Raw genomic sequence first — 17,566 nt, forward strand, 5'->3', positions numbered from 1 at the left:
TGACAGCGCCTTTGATCTTGGATACGACTACGACTAGCTAGCTTCTGATGACTCCGACGACGACATGTTCTTGTTTCCATCTCACCTTTCTGCAGTATCAGCGGGATAATTTTTCACTATGGGCTCCGTGTAGAAGTTGAGCATGACGATGAGGCGGACCTCCTTGAACACACAGAGGGAGGTGCTTCTGCCGAGCACGGGAGAGTTGACGTACGCACGCCGGCGGAAGACGCGGGGGTGCGTGGACGCGGGCACGGCCAACGTGCCGGCGGGCGCGAGCGCGGACGCGGGCATGGGCACGGCCAAGGCGCCGGCGGTCGTGGACGTGCGCGAGGCCAACGTGCCGACGGATGTGGCCACGCAGTGGATGCAACGCCGTCTTCACAGGTACGTACTGTATGTATTCCATACTCGTTGAACCAGATCATGTAGTACTTGACCCATTGTGTCACCATCTACGTACAGTTCAATCGCAGAGGCACTGGTGGACGAGGCCACGCAGAGGACGGAATACGGTGCAAGCCGCCGGTGAATCCAGCGGAAAAGTGGTGGCCGGTGTCTTTTTGCACAACGGTTTCGCTCAGAAGTAGGAAGACCTTCTATCCGGGGATGATCCGGCTTGGTACCACCAGGGCCTATCTCTTCGATGGTGAACTGTAAGTGCATCTAGTGCCACCCCTAGTTGGTTTTGGAGTATTGACGACAAACCTAGCTGAGGGACTAATGTGTTTGTGAGAATTGCAGGAAAACACAGGTAGAAGTCCCTCATTGATTCGGTTTTACTACCAGAGATGACCCCTAAAATTGTACGAAGACATTGAAGACAATGGTGGTTTATGAAGATATTCATATTGAAGACAATGACATGAGAAGACTCCCTATGAATCTTTTGGAACTCGAAGACCTAGATCCTTCGTAGTTTTATTTCATTCATGTTGTGTCATAGGAACCACCGTACTGTTAAGTAGGGTCGAAGAGAACCAGTCAGACTGACTGAAGTGATGCCTAATTCAAATCCTATGTCTTCGAGCGAAGACTTTGAGAGAAAATCTTGTCCAGAGTCAGACAAGTCAGCTTTACTTGTAGCCCAAGTAAAGTTGCCGTGTGAGTTCAAAATTCGACCGTTGGTACACGTGTCAGTTCCTTAGTGACCCAGGGTCATTTCGGACAAATCAGGTCGGGTTGCCAAGTGGCTATAAATAGTCCACCCCCCACAACCATAAATGGTTGGCTGCTCAGATTTCAGTGCACGGCTTTTGTCGTTTGAGAGCAACCCACCTCGAAGCCTTTGAAAGAAAAATTCCCAGTGAGGAGAAAAGCCCTAACCACCCAGAGCCAAAGTAAATTGGGCATCACTTAAGTCTTCGTGTCTGTGTGATTTGAAGACTTATTACACTTGAGGACTGTGCATCCTCCAGACGGTTAGGCGTCGCGTTCTGAGCATCCAAGAGAAATTGTGGATTGTCAGTGAACGAAGTCTGTGAAGGTTTGGGAGTCTACCTTGAAGACTTACCTGAGTGATTGGGCGAGGTCTGTGTGACCTTAGCTCAAGGAGAAAACGGTGAGGACTGGGTGTCTTGGACTAAGTGTCCTTGACTGGGTGTCCGGGACTGTGTGTCCTTTGGTTTAAATACCTAGCCGCTCCAACCAGACGTACAGTTGTCACAGCAACTGGAACTGGTCCAACAAATCATTGTCTTCAACGCGTCACTGGTTTCATCTTCACTTCCTTTCACTTACAGTTATTCATTGTGAAGCCATTGCATGCTTGCTTTATCTTTTGTCTTCACAACATGAATGTATGATCTGTTCGGCTTCATAACTTCTTCCTACCTGATCCTTATTACACTGAAGCTGTTTGTCATTGCGCTTTCACTCTATTGAACACATGACCATGGCTGGCCTAGTGTAATCTAACTTCCGCTGCATAGTAATAGGCATGATCTTCACTGTTTGTCTTCACAACTCTCACGTTTTGAAGACTTTCATAAAAATCGCCTATTCACCCCCCCCTCTAGTCGATATAACGCACTTTCAATTGGTATCAGAGCAAGGTGCTCCCTTGTTCTGTGTGATTCGGTTTAACCACCTGGAGTTTTAGCTATGTCGACTGCAGGGATAATCAAAGTCTCCGCTGCTTGTCCCGTCTTCGATGGAACTGAATATCCCTACTGGAAGAATAAGATGCGCATGCATCTTGAAGCCATTGACGTCGACCTATGGTATGTCGTCGAAAACGGCGTTCCCAAGGCTAGAGAAGGTGTCACTGCTGCTGATGTCAAGAAGTTCGTTCAACTGGACTCTACTGCCAAGAATATCATCTGTGGTCATCTGACCAAAGGACAGTATGGCCGTGTGAGTACCTTGAAGACATCCAAACTAGTCTGGGATTAGCTCTCCAAAGTTAATGAAGGCATATCAACCCAGAGAGATCAAAGAATCAGTGTCCTTCGCAATCTCTTCAACCGCTTCAAACGAAATGACAATGAGAATGTCCAGCACACCTTTGATCGGCTCACTGACATCACAAATGAGCTTCAAGCCCTCGGCGCTACTGAGATCACCAAACATGAAATCGTCAAGACGCTGCTGAGATCACTTGATAGTTCGTTTGACATTCTGGCCCTGATGATTCAAGAACGTCCTGATTTCAAGACACTCGATCCGTCTGACATACTTGAGAGGCTCAACACACATGAGTTTCAGCTTTCTGAGTAAAGAGATATGTACGGTCCAAACTATGGGCGAACTCGTGCCTTGAAGGCAAAAGCTGTCTCCTCATCTGAAGAAGAATCTGACTGCAGTTCTGATGATCCTGAAGACATTGGAAGAGAACTTGCAATGCTAGTGAAGAAGTTTCAAAAATTCACCAAGAAGAAAGGCTTCAGAAAATCTTCACGATCAAGCTCAAGGAATGATGAAGCTTCTGCCCATGACTACAAGAATAAAACATGTCACAAGTGCAAGAAAACTGGGCACTTCATCTCTGAGTGTCCACAGTGGGACAATGAGAACAGAAGGAAGAAGAAGAGCAAGGAATATGATTCTAACGACAAGAAGAAGAAGAAACACTCAAAGTCTTCTTCCAAGTCTTCATCAAAGTCTTCATCACACAAGAAGAGCTCATCTGGCAAGGCACGTGCGTTTGTTGGAAAGGAGATGGATTCAGAGGAGGAGTCCGCATCTGAGGAGGCAGAGGTGGAGTCTGAGGAGGAGTCTGATTCTGGCATTGCGAGTCTGGCTACAGCATACGTCGCCAAGTCCATCTTCAATACTGAAGACAATGACTGCATCACCGACACCGACGCAAATGACAAGAATGACTCCACTCCTACCTACTGCTTCATGGCACGCGGTGCCAAGGTAAACACACGCACCACTCGCTATGAAACATCCAGTGACGATGACTCTGAATGTGATTCAAAACCTAGCTACAAAACACTTGCTAAAATTGCAACTGAACAACAGAAAGCTATGGAACATATTCAAAAACTGTTAGACAGAAGCGATGATCTGTTGGGTGCTGAAATGACTCGATCTGAATCCTTAATTGAAGACATAATAAACCTTCACGTTAAGTATCAGGAACTTGAAGATCGTCATGATACTCTCTCAACAACTCATGAAAAGCTTTCCTATGACTATCTTCAAAGGAAGCAAGAACTCGAGAAATTGAGGGTGGCTCATGAAGATCTTCAAAAGGAAAACGAGTCACTTCGCGCCGAACAGATCAGTCCCGCTCAGGAAGGATTTGAACCACCATGTCTTAAATGCATTGAGCGTAATAATGCTAATTCTGTTGCTGAATGTTCCACTGCTACTACTGTTCCAATATCTTCAACTGTTGATGTGGCAACTAACCCCTCTGCTGAGGATACCACTGCTATTGCTGATGAGAATGCTAGGTTGAAGACATTGCTTGAAACAGGGATGTACAAAAGTCTGAAAGGGCATCAAACATTATGTGATGTCCTTAAGAAGCAGATTCTGAACCGAAACCCTAGGAAAGAGGGTGTTGGGTTCGTGAGGAAAATCAATGCAGATGGCTCTTACTGGAAACCTAAGCAGTACCCCAAAACTACATGGGTTGCTGCAAAGGAACTTTCAGCAGATCCATCCAATTTATCTGGCTTCACTTGTGCTAACCCAATTATCATTGATGAATCCTTTGATGCAAACTATAAACTGTTTAAGAATCAGAATGGTGAAGTGTTTGCCAGGTACATTGGTACTAACTGTAGGAATGGACCGGCTATGAAGAAGATCTGGGTTCCGAAAACATGTCTGGAAAATCTTCCTGTGAATGTCTTCATAACACCTCACTTGAAGAAGACAAACCTCGGTCCAAAGGCTTCATACAGACAGAGGACTCACCTGAGTCACACTAACGCAAATGTTTTGCAGGGAAACCATACTCAGGCATATGAATATGAGAGCGGTTCATCGAACCGTCATATTCATATGACCAAAAATTATTCTGCTTATGCCTATGAGTATTATTGTCCCCCTGCTAGACTGTTTGCTAAGGCTTCAAAGCCAAAATTCTCAGATGCTGCTCTTAGACTCATAGCTTCTAAGCCACCCTTGAAGATGTGGGTGGTTAAGAAAGCTTAACTTTTTGCAGGGAAAGGTCTCCAGCACAAAAACAAAATCTTCTGATGCTATTGCTGGGGACCATAAAAATCTTGTGGGGCGCAAGATAAACTGCCCAAATGGCATCATTATGTACTTCGTTCCTGAATCGCATGCTACTCTCCCCATTAGTCCTAATCTGGATCTAAGTTTTCATAACCCACTGGTTCGTCAAATGTTTATGCTTCACAACACTCTTCGTGAAGCCTATCCCCCTAACTGCACTGTAGGGTACGATACCAGCGACTTCAAAGTCTTCAGAATGGATTATTGACAGTGGGTGTACAAATCACATGACTGGCAGAAGAAGCCTTCTTATGGACTCAACTTTACGTCCATCCGACAAGAGCCACATTACATTCGCTGACACTGGTAAAAGTAAGGTATTGGGTCTAGGTAGATTTGCAATCTCAAAGGATCAACACATGGATAAAGTCATGCTTGTTGAATCCCTTGGCTTCAACTTAATGTCTGTCTCAATGCTTTGCGATTTGAATATGGTTGTAATGTTTGGCAAATATCGCTGCCTGGTGCTAATGGAATCTGACAAATCTCTAGTGTTTGAAGGGTATAGGAAAGGTGATTTGTATGTGGTAGATTTCTCAGCAGGACCACAACTTGCAGTATGTATTCTTGCAAAAGCTTCAGAATGCTGGCTTTGGCATCGAAGGCTTGGGCATGCTGGCATGAGGAACCTCCACACCCTTGCGAAGAAAAAGCACGTCATAGGCATCGAAGGCGTCAAGTTCAAGAAAGATCACTTATGCAGTGCCTGTGAAGCAGGGAAGATGACAAGGGCAAAACATCCTTTCAAGACAATCATGACCACTACTCAACCCTTCGAACTGCTTCACATGGATCTTTTCGGTCCCACTCACTACTCAACTTTTACTACTTCTGCATGCCTCTATGGCTTCGTAATTGTTGATGATTATTCTAGATATACTTGGGTGCACATAATCCTTTACAAGACTGAAGTGCAGGATGTCTTCAGACGCTTCGCAAATCGAGCTATGAACAATTTTGGCGCCAAGATAAAGCACATCAGAAGTGACAATGGCACTGAATTCAAGAATACTGGCCTTGATACATATCTGGATACCTTGGGCATCACACATGAATTCTCAGCTCCATACACGCCACAGCAGAATGGCGTCGTCGAACGCAAGAACAGAACACTCATTGAGATGGCCAGAACAATGCTAGATGAATACAAGACTCCAAGAAAATTCTGGACTGAAGCCATTGATACTGCATGCCATACAATCAATCGTGTTTATCTTCACAAGCTTCTGAACAAGACATCCTATGAACTCCTAACTGGCAAGAAGCCAAATGTCAGTTATTTCAGAGTATTTGGCGCAAAATGCTGGATCAAGGACCCACACCACACCTCAAAGTTTGCACCAAAAGCACATGAAGGTTTCATGCTTGGATATGGAAAGGATTCGCACTCCTACAGAGTCTTCAATCTCTTCCACTACAATGTGGTTGAAACAGTGGATATGCGATTTGATGAAACCAATGGATCACAAAGAGAGCAATTGCCAAATGTGCTAGATGAAGTTCCAGCAAATGAATCAATCAAGCTTATGGGAACTGGAGAAATTGTACCTTCTGAAGCTCAACCTGAAGAAGAACTTATCATCTCAGCACCTGATCCACATGAAGACAATGCTCAGCCTGAAGATATACCTTCAAATGACCACATAGATCAGCAAGAGCAAAGTCTTCGCCCCACACAACCTCATGTTGCAAATGAAGTACAAATTGACAAAATACTGGACAGCATCAATGCACCTGGTCCACTCACTCGTTCAAGGGCAACTTAGCTAACAAACTTCTGTGTGCATTTCGCATTCGTCTCAATATCAGAACCCAAGAAAGTTGAAGAAGCCTTCATGGAACCTGAATGGATTCAAGCTATGCAAGAAGAGCTTCAACAGTTTGAGATGAATAATGTATGGGAACTGGTTAAGCGTCCTGATCCACGGAAGCACAACATAATAGGCACCAAATGGATATACCGCAACAAGCAAGATGAGCATGGTCAAGTTGTCAGAAACAAAGCACGTCTAGTTGCTCAAGGATATACTCAAGTGGAGGGCATTGACTTCGATGAAACATTTGCTCCTGTGGCTAGGCTTGAAGCCATACGCATACTGCTGGCCTATGCAAATCATCATAACATACTTCTCTATCAGATGGATGTGAAAAGTGCCTTTCTCAATGGCAAGATTGAAGAAGAAGTGTATGTTGCACAACCACCTGGCTTTGAAAATCCAAAACATCCTGATATGGTATACAAGCTCAACAAGGCATTGTATGGCCTCAAACAAGCCCCTAGGGCCTGGTATGATACACTCAAGTACTTTCTGAAAAGCAAAGGCTTCATACCTGGTTCCCTAGATCCCACTCTTTTCACGAAGACATATGATGGTGAACTGTTTGTGTGCCAAATATATGTGGATGACATTATCTTCGGCTGCACCAATCAGAAGTATAGTGAAGAGTTTGGATACATGATGCAAGAGCAATATCAGATGTCCATGATGGGGGAGCTGAAGTTCTTTCTCGGTCTTCAAATACGGCAACAACGCAACGGCATCTTCATATCTCAAGAGAAATATCTTAAAGAGTGCCTGAAGAAGTTCGGTATGCAAGACTACAAAGGCTTCACAACACCAATGCCAGCCAAGCATCATCTGGGTCCCGACGACAATGGTAAAGAGTTCGATCAAAAGGTATACAGCTCCATGATTGGGTCTTTGCTTTATTTATGTGCATCTAGGCCAGATATCATGCTTAGTGTTTGCATGTGTGCTCGATTTCAAGCGACACCAAAGGAGTCGCATAACTTAGCTGTGAAGCGAATTCTTCGATATTTGGCTCACACCCCAACTCTAGGATTATGGTATCCAAAGGGCTCAGAGTTTGATTTAGTTGGATTTTCGGATGCTGATTATGCTGGTGACAAAGTTGATCGCAAGTCTACATCAGGCACATGTCACTTTCTGGGACGATCACTTGTATGTTGGTCTTCAAAGAAGCAGAACTGTGTATCACTCTCCACTGCTGAATCTGAATACATTGCTGCTGGATCTTGCTGCGCTCAGCTTCTGTGGATGAAGCAAACACTCAAGGATTATGGCATGCATTTGAAGCAAGTGCCACTTTACTGCGACAACGAAAGCGCCATCAAGATTGCCAACAACCCAGTTCAGCACTCAAAGACAAAGCACATTGAAATTCGTCATCACTTTCTCAGAGATCATGTTGTGAAGGAAGACATTGATATCATACACATCAACACTGAAGAGCAATTGGCAGATATCTTCACAAAGCCCTTGGATGAGAAGAGATTTTGCAAGTTACGGTGTGAGCTAAATATCTCGGAATCCTCAAATGTCCTGTGATCAGGCACACATCCTAACACTTAAGCATATTGATAACTTAGATGTGCAACACACGAAGTAGCGTATATCTTCAAACAATGCAGACATACATTCTAAGTGTGAATAAATCAATGTGGAATTTGACTTCGGAGCGCCACGATAATTGTGCGCCGTGTCTGGGTCTAATACTTCCTATACGGTGGGTAACGCCACCACCAAACGTTCCATTTTGAAGTGTTTCTCTCATGGCGTTACCTCTCAATGTCTTCACAATTGGTTTGGTTTCATTCTCAATATGTCTTCATGATTATCTTCACTACGTTGATTATATGGATATATATGTACTGATGTTCTGTCCTCTACAGCATTCACTTATAGCTATGTCTTCCTGGTTGAATCTTTTGAACTAAGTGAATGTGATCGGACCCTAACCTCTCTATGCTTTCTATCTCAAACTCTATCTCTCCAAGTCATATGCATTCTGTTGAAACTGTCAAATGTCTTCACTGTGTCCTTGTCAGCTGAAGACATAGTGACAACCATAAAAGTCCGTTTTTAATGCTCATTCCTCCACATAAGATCCGGAGAAGCAGGAACGACTGCCCGACAATTTAGGCGTGCGTGGGACGTGGAACAAATCCCAATCGTCCTCTAACTGGCCACGCGTGCCTCAAATGCGAACCGCCAGGGGTACCTGCGTAATAGCGCAGTGCCGCCTCTATCCCTATAAATACACGATTCACTGCGGTCATTATCTCCTTCTTCCACCCTCGCACGAACCCTAGCGCCACCGCTAGCACTCACGACGCCGGCGACGAAGCGCTTCACTGCCGCAACCTCTCCGACGCCGTTTTCACGCCGACAGCGGACATCGCTCTCTCCGCCGTCGCCGTAGGTGTCTTCCGTCGCCAAGTTAGGGCACGGAGGATCGAACTGCTTGGCCTCAACTCTCACTTCGTCTAGCAGTTCCAAGTGTGGTAAATAAAACCTCTTTTTACAGCTTCTTTTAATCCTACAGTTCAGTCACTTTCTGCCATAAGAAGTTTCTCTTCACACCAGTTAAATCTCTCGCTGCATCTCATAACATGCCTCGTATATTCACTTGTGCTTCATAAAGTAGTTAGATTCCTCACTTGTACTGATCTATGGGTTCGTACAAATCTGGAACCAACTTCTTATCTATAAGTGAATGTCTTCGCATAATGAGGTCAATGTCTTCTAAACCGATTTAGCTTCAAAATCTTCTGAGAATGCATATGACCTCTTCCCCTTCCCTCGCACCTTAATGCTGTCACAGGTACATGTCCGTGGGAGAATCCTTTGGTTCTCATAGTCTGCATTCATTTGCAGAGTACTTGCAGCATCACATCAACTCGCCTGAAGCCAGTTCTTGCAAAAGGAAGCCTTTGAACATCTTGAAGCCTTCCAAGTTATTCATGGCTTCAGAAACAGCAGCAAGGAAGGGAGGCAGACAGCGACGTGGTGAAACGTCCAAAGATCTGCCTGATGAATTGGCAGAGATGTACAAAACTGATCCTGAAGAAAGCTATGGTCAGCGCAAGACACGAATCCAATGGATTCGAAGATATTGGGCAGAGCAATGGTTTCACTACCGCTTCGTCACTCAGGAATATGCGGAGAAGTGCGCCATCAAGAGACCGTGGGGAGATGTATTATACAATAATCTTGTACCCAGGTCCAGAGACGAAGCCATTGCTCAAGGCTTCTATCCATGCATGGTGAGAGGACCACAGCCAGCTGAGGCACATCCGTCATCACTTCTCTGGTGCCGCGATGATAATCTCTTCAAGCGCAACTTTAAGTTTGCACAACAGTCAGCGAAGATAAACAAGAAGAAATTTGGGCTTGACTTCAACCTTGGTCCCTCCTCACCAAGGGCAGATGGCACACGCAATGCCGATCCCAATATCATCAGGCCGTATGCCAATCTTGCAGGCCTCATCACTCGCATTCTAGTCCAAGGGACTGCTATGAATGACGCTCCAGCAGATACTGAGTCAGATGACGCCCCTGCTGCTCCGAAGCCAAAGCAGAAGAAGCCAAAAGCTCCAAAATCTTCAAAGCCAGCCGCTTCTCCCAAGATCGCAAGAGTGAAGCCTTTAGCAACTGCACCTCCTGAAGCCAGTGTGCAGTCAGAAGGCTTATCACGAGTGTCCAAGCCCCAAGAAGCCAAGAAGCCTCAGCCACACACAGGCAAAGAGCTCACAGCTGCTGACATTCTGCGCTGCGAAGCCATTGATCTCTCAAGCGATGAAGATCTTGGAGATGATGCTCTTGAGCAGCTCATCAAGAGCAAGGAGGAGGCTGAAATCTTCAACAATCTGCCTCTGTTTGATGTCGCCATCATCCACAACTTCATCGATGAATGGTTTGACACACCAGACATAAGCTTCAATGATCTGCAGCTACCCATAGGCCTCAGCGTTGCCTTTCAAGGTGCAATCGCTTCAGAACTTGCAATAGCCCAGCGAATTGTAGAACTGAAGCAGAAAATTGATCATGAAAAGGCTTAGTTCAAGAAGCACGTGGCCAAGCTCAGTGTGCAAGAAGTGAAAAACTTCAAGATCATGTTGCACGAGCTGAAAGAAAACTTCCTGAAGACGCGTGCCGAAGCTCAAGGCTCGCGAGAACGCATGAAGACTTTGGCTGAACGCTGCGTGCAAGCCTACAATGAGGCAGAAAAGCGCAAGGCACTTGGGCGTCCCGGCATTGACCCCAGGATGGCCGCGAAGAAGAAAAAGAAGGCGGCTATGCCCGAACCTAAAGCGCCAAGGTCAGAACCTGATGCTCCGATTGTCTTCCCCGCTGCAACGACTGGCTCGAAGCCAAAGAGTCGATCAACCGCCTCACAGCACAAGAAGACACGGACTGCAGAGGCTAAAGCTAAGAAGAGAAAACATTCTGAAGCCTCTCCTTCTGAACCCATCATCAAGAAGCACAAGACCAAGAAATCTCGGGCTGCTCCCACAGAGCCCCTGATAGTTAAACCCCTCTGCGTCCGCTATCCTGACACAGATCGTCAGTTGACTGTGCATGAACCCAACACTGAAGACATTCCAGCAGACAAACCATACGCTGCTGAAGACATTGGTCTCCAAGACAATGTGCAAGGTGATGCAGCCCTTCCTCAGCTTGAGACAAGCGAACAGATCAGTATTGGTCGTCCATTGACGCCAATCACACAAGATGCGTCATGGGCAGATCGCCCACAGGAGGAAGATGAGCCCCAACCCACTGCAACTCCACCAGCGCCTACACTCCATAGGCTTCGCAAAGGGCCAAGGGCTCAGGCTGCTGAAGACATTCCGGCTGCATCAGCCGAAGAGCAAGCAGAAATACCACAAGCTCCAACTCCCCCGCACCAACAAGAAGCGGTTCTCAAGGAGAACGTGCCTGAAGCTGAAAATGTTGAGGCTGCCACAAACAACGCCGAAGCAAGTGTGGAGCCCTCCCCAACTACAGCTTCAGAAGACACCGAAGCTACTGCTCCTGAACATTCTGTGCCTGAGTCTGCTGCCGGACCACAATTCAACTATCATATTGCGCACAGGCCCCAGGTCCAGAAGCCGATCCCACGACTACCAAGGTTCCCAGGTCCTGCATCAGCTCCTGGTTCCTTCAACATCAACGGCTTCAGGGCAGATAACACGTTTTTCGACCGCTCCAAGAACCCTTATTCAAGGGAACGGATTGTATCAGATAGGTTCTGGAGCCATCAACAGCGCAGCTATTATTCATGCATCCTTTACAACCAAGGCCGCATCTTTCCTCACAAGCGCCTTGAGGTTGAAGCTGTTGCTGGTCTGCCTGGTCTGGAAGAAGCACTGGATTGCTTCAAGCAAGTGGGTTTGCTGCCATTTATCACTGATGAAGAGCACTGGAACGAAGAGCTTCTGCTCCAGTTCTATGCCACTGTGCATATCAAAGGCTATAACAGAGATCCCAAGACATGGATTCTAGAGTGGATGACAGGCAATATCCATCATGAAGCCAATGCTTTCGACCTAATTGAGCTTACCGGCCTTCCCACTCCTGGCAAATTCTTTGAAGAAGGGTGCCAACTCCATGCTGAAGCAATTGAGAGCATATTTTAGCGTCCTGAGCCAGATATGAGTCAGATGCTCTCCATGATGAAGCCACTGCCTCCGAATACACCCTATCCAACTAGGTTCTTTGTTGAAGACTTAGAGTACTTGCCCAGAACAATATATCATATCATAAGGTGGACTCTATGGCCTGTCAAGGGACACTCTCGATATGCGACAATTGATGGTGCAATGAAGACTCTCATCTTCTGCATTCTTCATGGCAAATGCTTCAATGCACAGGATCTCTTCATCCGTCAATTTGCAGCGTCTGCTTCAGAACTGTTTGGATTAAAGTTTTATGCTCCTTGGGTTATGAGGCTGATCAAGCTTCACTCTGCAATCTCCTATCAACCCTCAGCCCGCAATCATAGGATATTTTTGCCAGATGTGGACACATCTGCTGAAGCAATATATCCAGAGCCGGCCAAGCAACCACTAAGTCTTCAGAATGCAGAACACCAGAGCTTCACTCAAAATATTGAAGGTGTTGAAGCTCTCTCCCGAGTGTATCCAATGGCTGGCACCACACGTGCCCCTGCATCAACTGAAGCCACCAACAGCACAGCTGCAAAGAGACCCAAGAAGCGCGCTCGTGCACTCAATGACAGAGAGCTTCTTGTGGCTCTTCACCAAAAGCAAGATAGGCATCACGACTGGCTCAAGAGGCAGATGAGAAGCATCATGCAAGAAGTCAATCGCATCAGAAATCTGGCAACCAAGAATGCATTTGTCACACACGAGACCTGTCGCCGCACTTGGAAGGGCCTCACTATGATGTGCCCTGAAGCTGAACTGCATGAGGATGGCTTCACAGAGCACTTCAAATTTGACTCCACGCCTCCAAGAAGAGAGGTGATGCGCAGCACACCATCACTTGAAGAGTCAGAGTTCTCTTCTTCTGCTGCCACCGTGTCTGCCCGGATTATTGAAGAAGAAGACGACGCGACATCATCTCCACCTGCTTCAACGCGCGTCGAATATGCACCAAGCTCGTCTGCACCGCAGCCAAACAACTCCACCGACCCTACTGCGCCTGGGAACGCGTAGAAACCTCTATGTCTTCAAACCTTTTTGGTCATCACTGACAAAAGGGGGAGAAGCATATGATGGTAATAGTCTTCAAGTGGGTCACTATGGGCGGGTGCCTTCATATTTTGCTACATTTTGCTTCGTGCTTACAACTCCCGTTTTTTTGCTACATTTGCTTCATTGAGTTGTAACACTTAGCCTTGATGGTCGTCTGCTACCTGTTTGTCACTCCGTTTTGCGAAGATAAATTCCGCATGTGCGACGATAAATTCCGCACTCATCTCATTCTGCAGACGTCCATTTTCCATTATGCATGTCATTATCTTCATATACTTTCACAAGCATAGTGGATTGTCATAAGTTGAAGTGGATCTCCACAAGTACAACCTGCCATGTGCATTTGCATTCAAGAAGCAAATTACTTATATGCACATCTTCAGGGGGAGCCCTTGCAACTTATGAAGACAATTCTTTTACAATTTCACAAATTATGTTTCCCGTTGAAAACTTCAACTAGTTTGTCCTCAATCACCAAAAAGGGGGAGATTGTAAGTGCATCTAGTGCCACCCCTAGTTGGTTTTGGAGTATTGACGACAAATCTAGCTGAGGGACTAATGTGTTTGTGAGAATTGCAGGAAAACACAGGTAGAAGTCCCTCATTGATTCGGTTTTACTACCAGAGATGACCCCTAAAATTGTACGAAGACATTGAAGACAATGGTGGTTTATGAAGATATTCATATTGAAGACAATGACATGAGAAGACTCCCTATGAAGCTTTTGGAACTCGAAGACCTAGATCCTTCGTAGTTTTATTTCATTCATGTTGTGTCATAGGAACCACCGTACTGTTAAGTGGGGTCGAAGAGAACCAGTCAGAATGACTGAAGTGATGCCTAATTCAAATCCTATGTCTTCGAGCGAAGACTTTGAGAGAAAATCTTGTCCAGAGTCAGACAAGTCAGCTTTACTTGTAGCCCAAGTAAAGTTGCCGTGTGAGTTCAAAATTCGACCGTTGGTACACGTGTCAGTTCCTTAGTGACCCAGGGTCATTTCGGACAAATCAGGTCGGGTTGCCAAGTGGCTATAAATAGTCCACCCCCCACAACCATAAATGGTTGGCTGCTCAGATTTCAGTGCACGGCTTTTGTCGTTTGAGAGCAACCCACCTCGAAGCCTTTGAAAGAAAAATTCCAGTGAGGAGAAAAGCCCTAACCACCCAGAGCCAAAGTAAATTGGGCATCACTTAAGTCTTCGTGTCTGTGTGATTTGAAGACTTATTACACTTGAGGACTGTGCATCCTCCAGACGGTTAGGCGTCGCGTTCTGAGCATCCAAGAGAAATTGTGGATTGTTAGTGAACGAAGTATGTGAAGGTTTGGGAGTCTACCTTGAAGACTTACCTGAGTGATTGGGCGAGGTCTGTGTGACCTTAGCTCAAGGAGAAAACGGTGAGGACTGGGTGTCTTGAACTAAGTGTCCTTGACTAGGTGTCCGGGACTGTGTGTCCTTTGGTTTAAATACCTAGCCGCTCCAACCAGACGTACAGTTGTCACAGCAACTGGAACTGGTCCAACAAATCATTGTCTTCAACGCGTCACTAGTTTCATCTTCACTTCCTTTCACTTACAGTTATTCATTATGAAGCCATTGCATGCTTGCTTTATCTTTTGTCTTCACAACATGAATGTATGATCTGTTCGGCTTCATAACTTCTTCCTACCTGATCCTTATTACACTGAAGCTGTTTGTCATTGCGCTTTCACTCTATTGAACACATGACCATGGCTGGCCTAGTGTAATCTAACTTCCGCTGCATAGTAATAGGCATGATCTTCACTGTTTGTCTTCACAACTCTCACGTTTTGAAGACTTTCATAAAAATCGCCTATTCACCCCCCCTCTAGTCGATATAACTCACTTTCATGAACAAATTCTCATAGATTCTTGTGCACGCCGTACCGGTGAAGTATTCATCCAGGGCACTGTTGTCATGTTCCCCTGCCATCTTGCGAACATCGCCACCGGTGATCAAGGAGTTGATGCAGCAGGTTCTATGTCCGCGCACGACTCAGGCCACGAAGTAGATGTTGGTGATGGATGTGATGTCTCTGAAGGAGAAGAAGCTGCCGGTATGTACGCGAGCCTCGAACATGCTCGTGGTGCACATGATGTCGTGCTTAAACGCGTGCGTGCAGCTCTACTTCCTGGTCCTGTCGTGGGGCATGGCTGGGGAGGTGACGACAATGCCGTCGGGGATGCCAGTGACGCTCGCCATGGTCGTCGACGCTTGGGCTTGGCTGGTCGCGACAGAATGCGCCCGGCTCTGACGAAGTGGCAAGGTGGTCGTACCAAAGTTGTTCCATGTTCGGTAAATGGCAGCAACAATGATGCAAGCAGCCCCGCCTCCAACGTTAACCAAGATGACTGTCACAAAGGTGCTCCATCTTCACTAAATGATAGCGACAATGATGCAACCAGCCCCGGCGGCAATGTTAACCCATGCATCCGTGTGGAGTTGAAGAAAGATGTTGTTCCAGAGACTGATTGTGGAGTACAAGCTGAAGTAGCTGACACCGGCAGCAACAATGGTTAGTCTACTCCATGATTTATTTAAGTTAGTCCTTATTTGAAGTCATTGTGAGTAATCTGTGGCACTTAGTTCGTGTTAATTTCTAGAGAATGTTAGTTCATTTTAACTGAAAGTAATTTATTTCTTGTTCTGAATATTCTGCAGTAGGCTCAAATGCTAAACAAAAGAAGAAGCGAAGATGGTACCCTGACAATCAAAAGCAAGAAATTTATGCCATGCTATTAGAGCGGACAAATCAAGGCGTACTAAACCAAGGGGTGGTTGAGGAGGTGGCAGAACTTTGTTAAGTTAATTACCGAACTGTTCAAAACATATGGTTGAGAGGCAAGCGAGACGGTGGTATTCATGGAGTAGCAAACAAAAGGGTGAAAACTTATGGGCGCAAGAAGATACCATTCGACTCGGATGCTATAAAACAGATTGATTTGAGCAAAAGAACTACACTTAAAGATCTTGCTAATAAGCTTCAAATGAAGATAACATTATGGAGAAGGTTGAAGGAGGGCAGACTGAAGCGCCATACAAATTCAATTAAATCCACATTGACTGATGACAACAAGCTAGGTCGGATTCAGTTTTGTTTATCCATGTTGGATGAACTAAGCGTGCCTGAAGAATCCACATTTAAAGGCATGTACAATGTCATCCATATTGATGAGAAGTGGTTCTACCGCACTAAAGGTACTCAGAACTACTACTTGGCACCTGATGAAGAGGAACCCTATCGCAGCACACAGAGCAAGGGATTTATTGAGAAAGTGATGTTCTTGGCAGCGGTAGCAAGGCCTCGTTATGATGATGAAGGTGTCATGACATTTGATGGCAAGATTGGAATTTGGTCGTTCACATATCAGGACTTCGCAAAGAGGCGTAGCCCTTACAGAGAGAGGGGGGAAGAGGTAACCAAGGTTTTGCCATCGGTGACAAAGGATGTCAGTAGAGACTATATGGTGAACAAGCTTCTACCCGCCATCAAGGCTTTGTGGCCGGCTTCAGAACGCGGATGCACAATATACATTCATCAAGATAATGCAAAGACCCATATTTCCATGAGTGACAGTGTGTTTTGTGCAGCGGCATAGTCAGATGGATGGGACATTAGGCTTACATGTCAGCCACCCAACTCACCTGATTTGAACATTCTTGACTTAGGGTTCTTTGCGACACTTTAGGCTCTTTTTGAGAAGATGTCCCCCGGTAAGATTGCTGATATTGTTGCGAAGGTGAAAAATGCATATGACACGTACCCGGCTGAGAGAAGCAATCGTATTTTTCTAACCCTTCAATCATGCATGCGCGAGGTACTGAAGCAGAAAGGAGGCAACCGGTACAAGGTCCCGCACACGAGGAAGTCATTTTTGGCGACACTCGAAATGCTTCCGGACGTAGTACCCTGCGATGCTGATGTTGTAATTGCTGCTATTGAGGCCCTTCCAGATGCTTGATGTACTTCTCGTCGCTTGTTATCATTAATAATCTTAGCGAATTCCTTACTTATACAATACTGAATTTAAACTTACTCGTACTGTACTTCAACCACTATTGTTAATCTTAGTGAACTCGCTGTTCTGGTGTTTTGTGATGTTTATTACTCCATGCCATCGATTAATACTAGCTAACTCGATGTTCTTTGTTTTTGATGTTTACTACTCCATGCCATTGATTCTTATAGAACTCGTTGTTCATTGTTTTGTGAGTAGCACGTGGTAAGTAACAAGAACAACCAGAATGAACTTCATTCATGCCATTATTCGTGTATGATGTCACATAACAAATTCATGCAATACAAAAAAGACTTTCGGCACCA

At 45.6% G+C, this 17,566-nt stretch overlaps 1 pseudogene; it reads left to right on the forward strand.

Moving 5' to 3' along the window:
• Positions 1-15,974: 15,974 nt before the first annotated feature.
• LOC147990921 (uncharacterized) lies at positions 15,975-17,204 on the forward strand (annotated as a pseudogene).
• The last annotated feature ends 362 nt before the right edge of the window (positions 17,205-17,566 follow it).

The sequence above is a fragment of the Triticum urartu genome, chromosome 1A, assembly GCF_056163025.1.
Source record: "Triticum urartu cultivar PI428250 chromosome 1A, HENAU_Tu73, whole genome shotgun sequence".
Classification (NCBI taxonomy): Eukaryota; Viridiplantae; Streptophyta; class Magnoliopsida; order Poales; family Poaceae; genus Triticum; species Triticum urartu.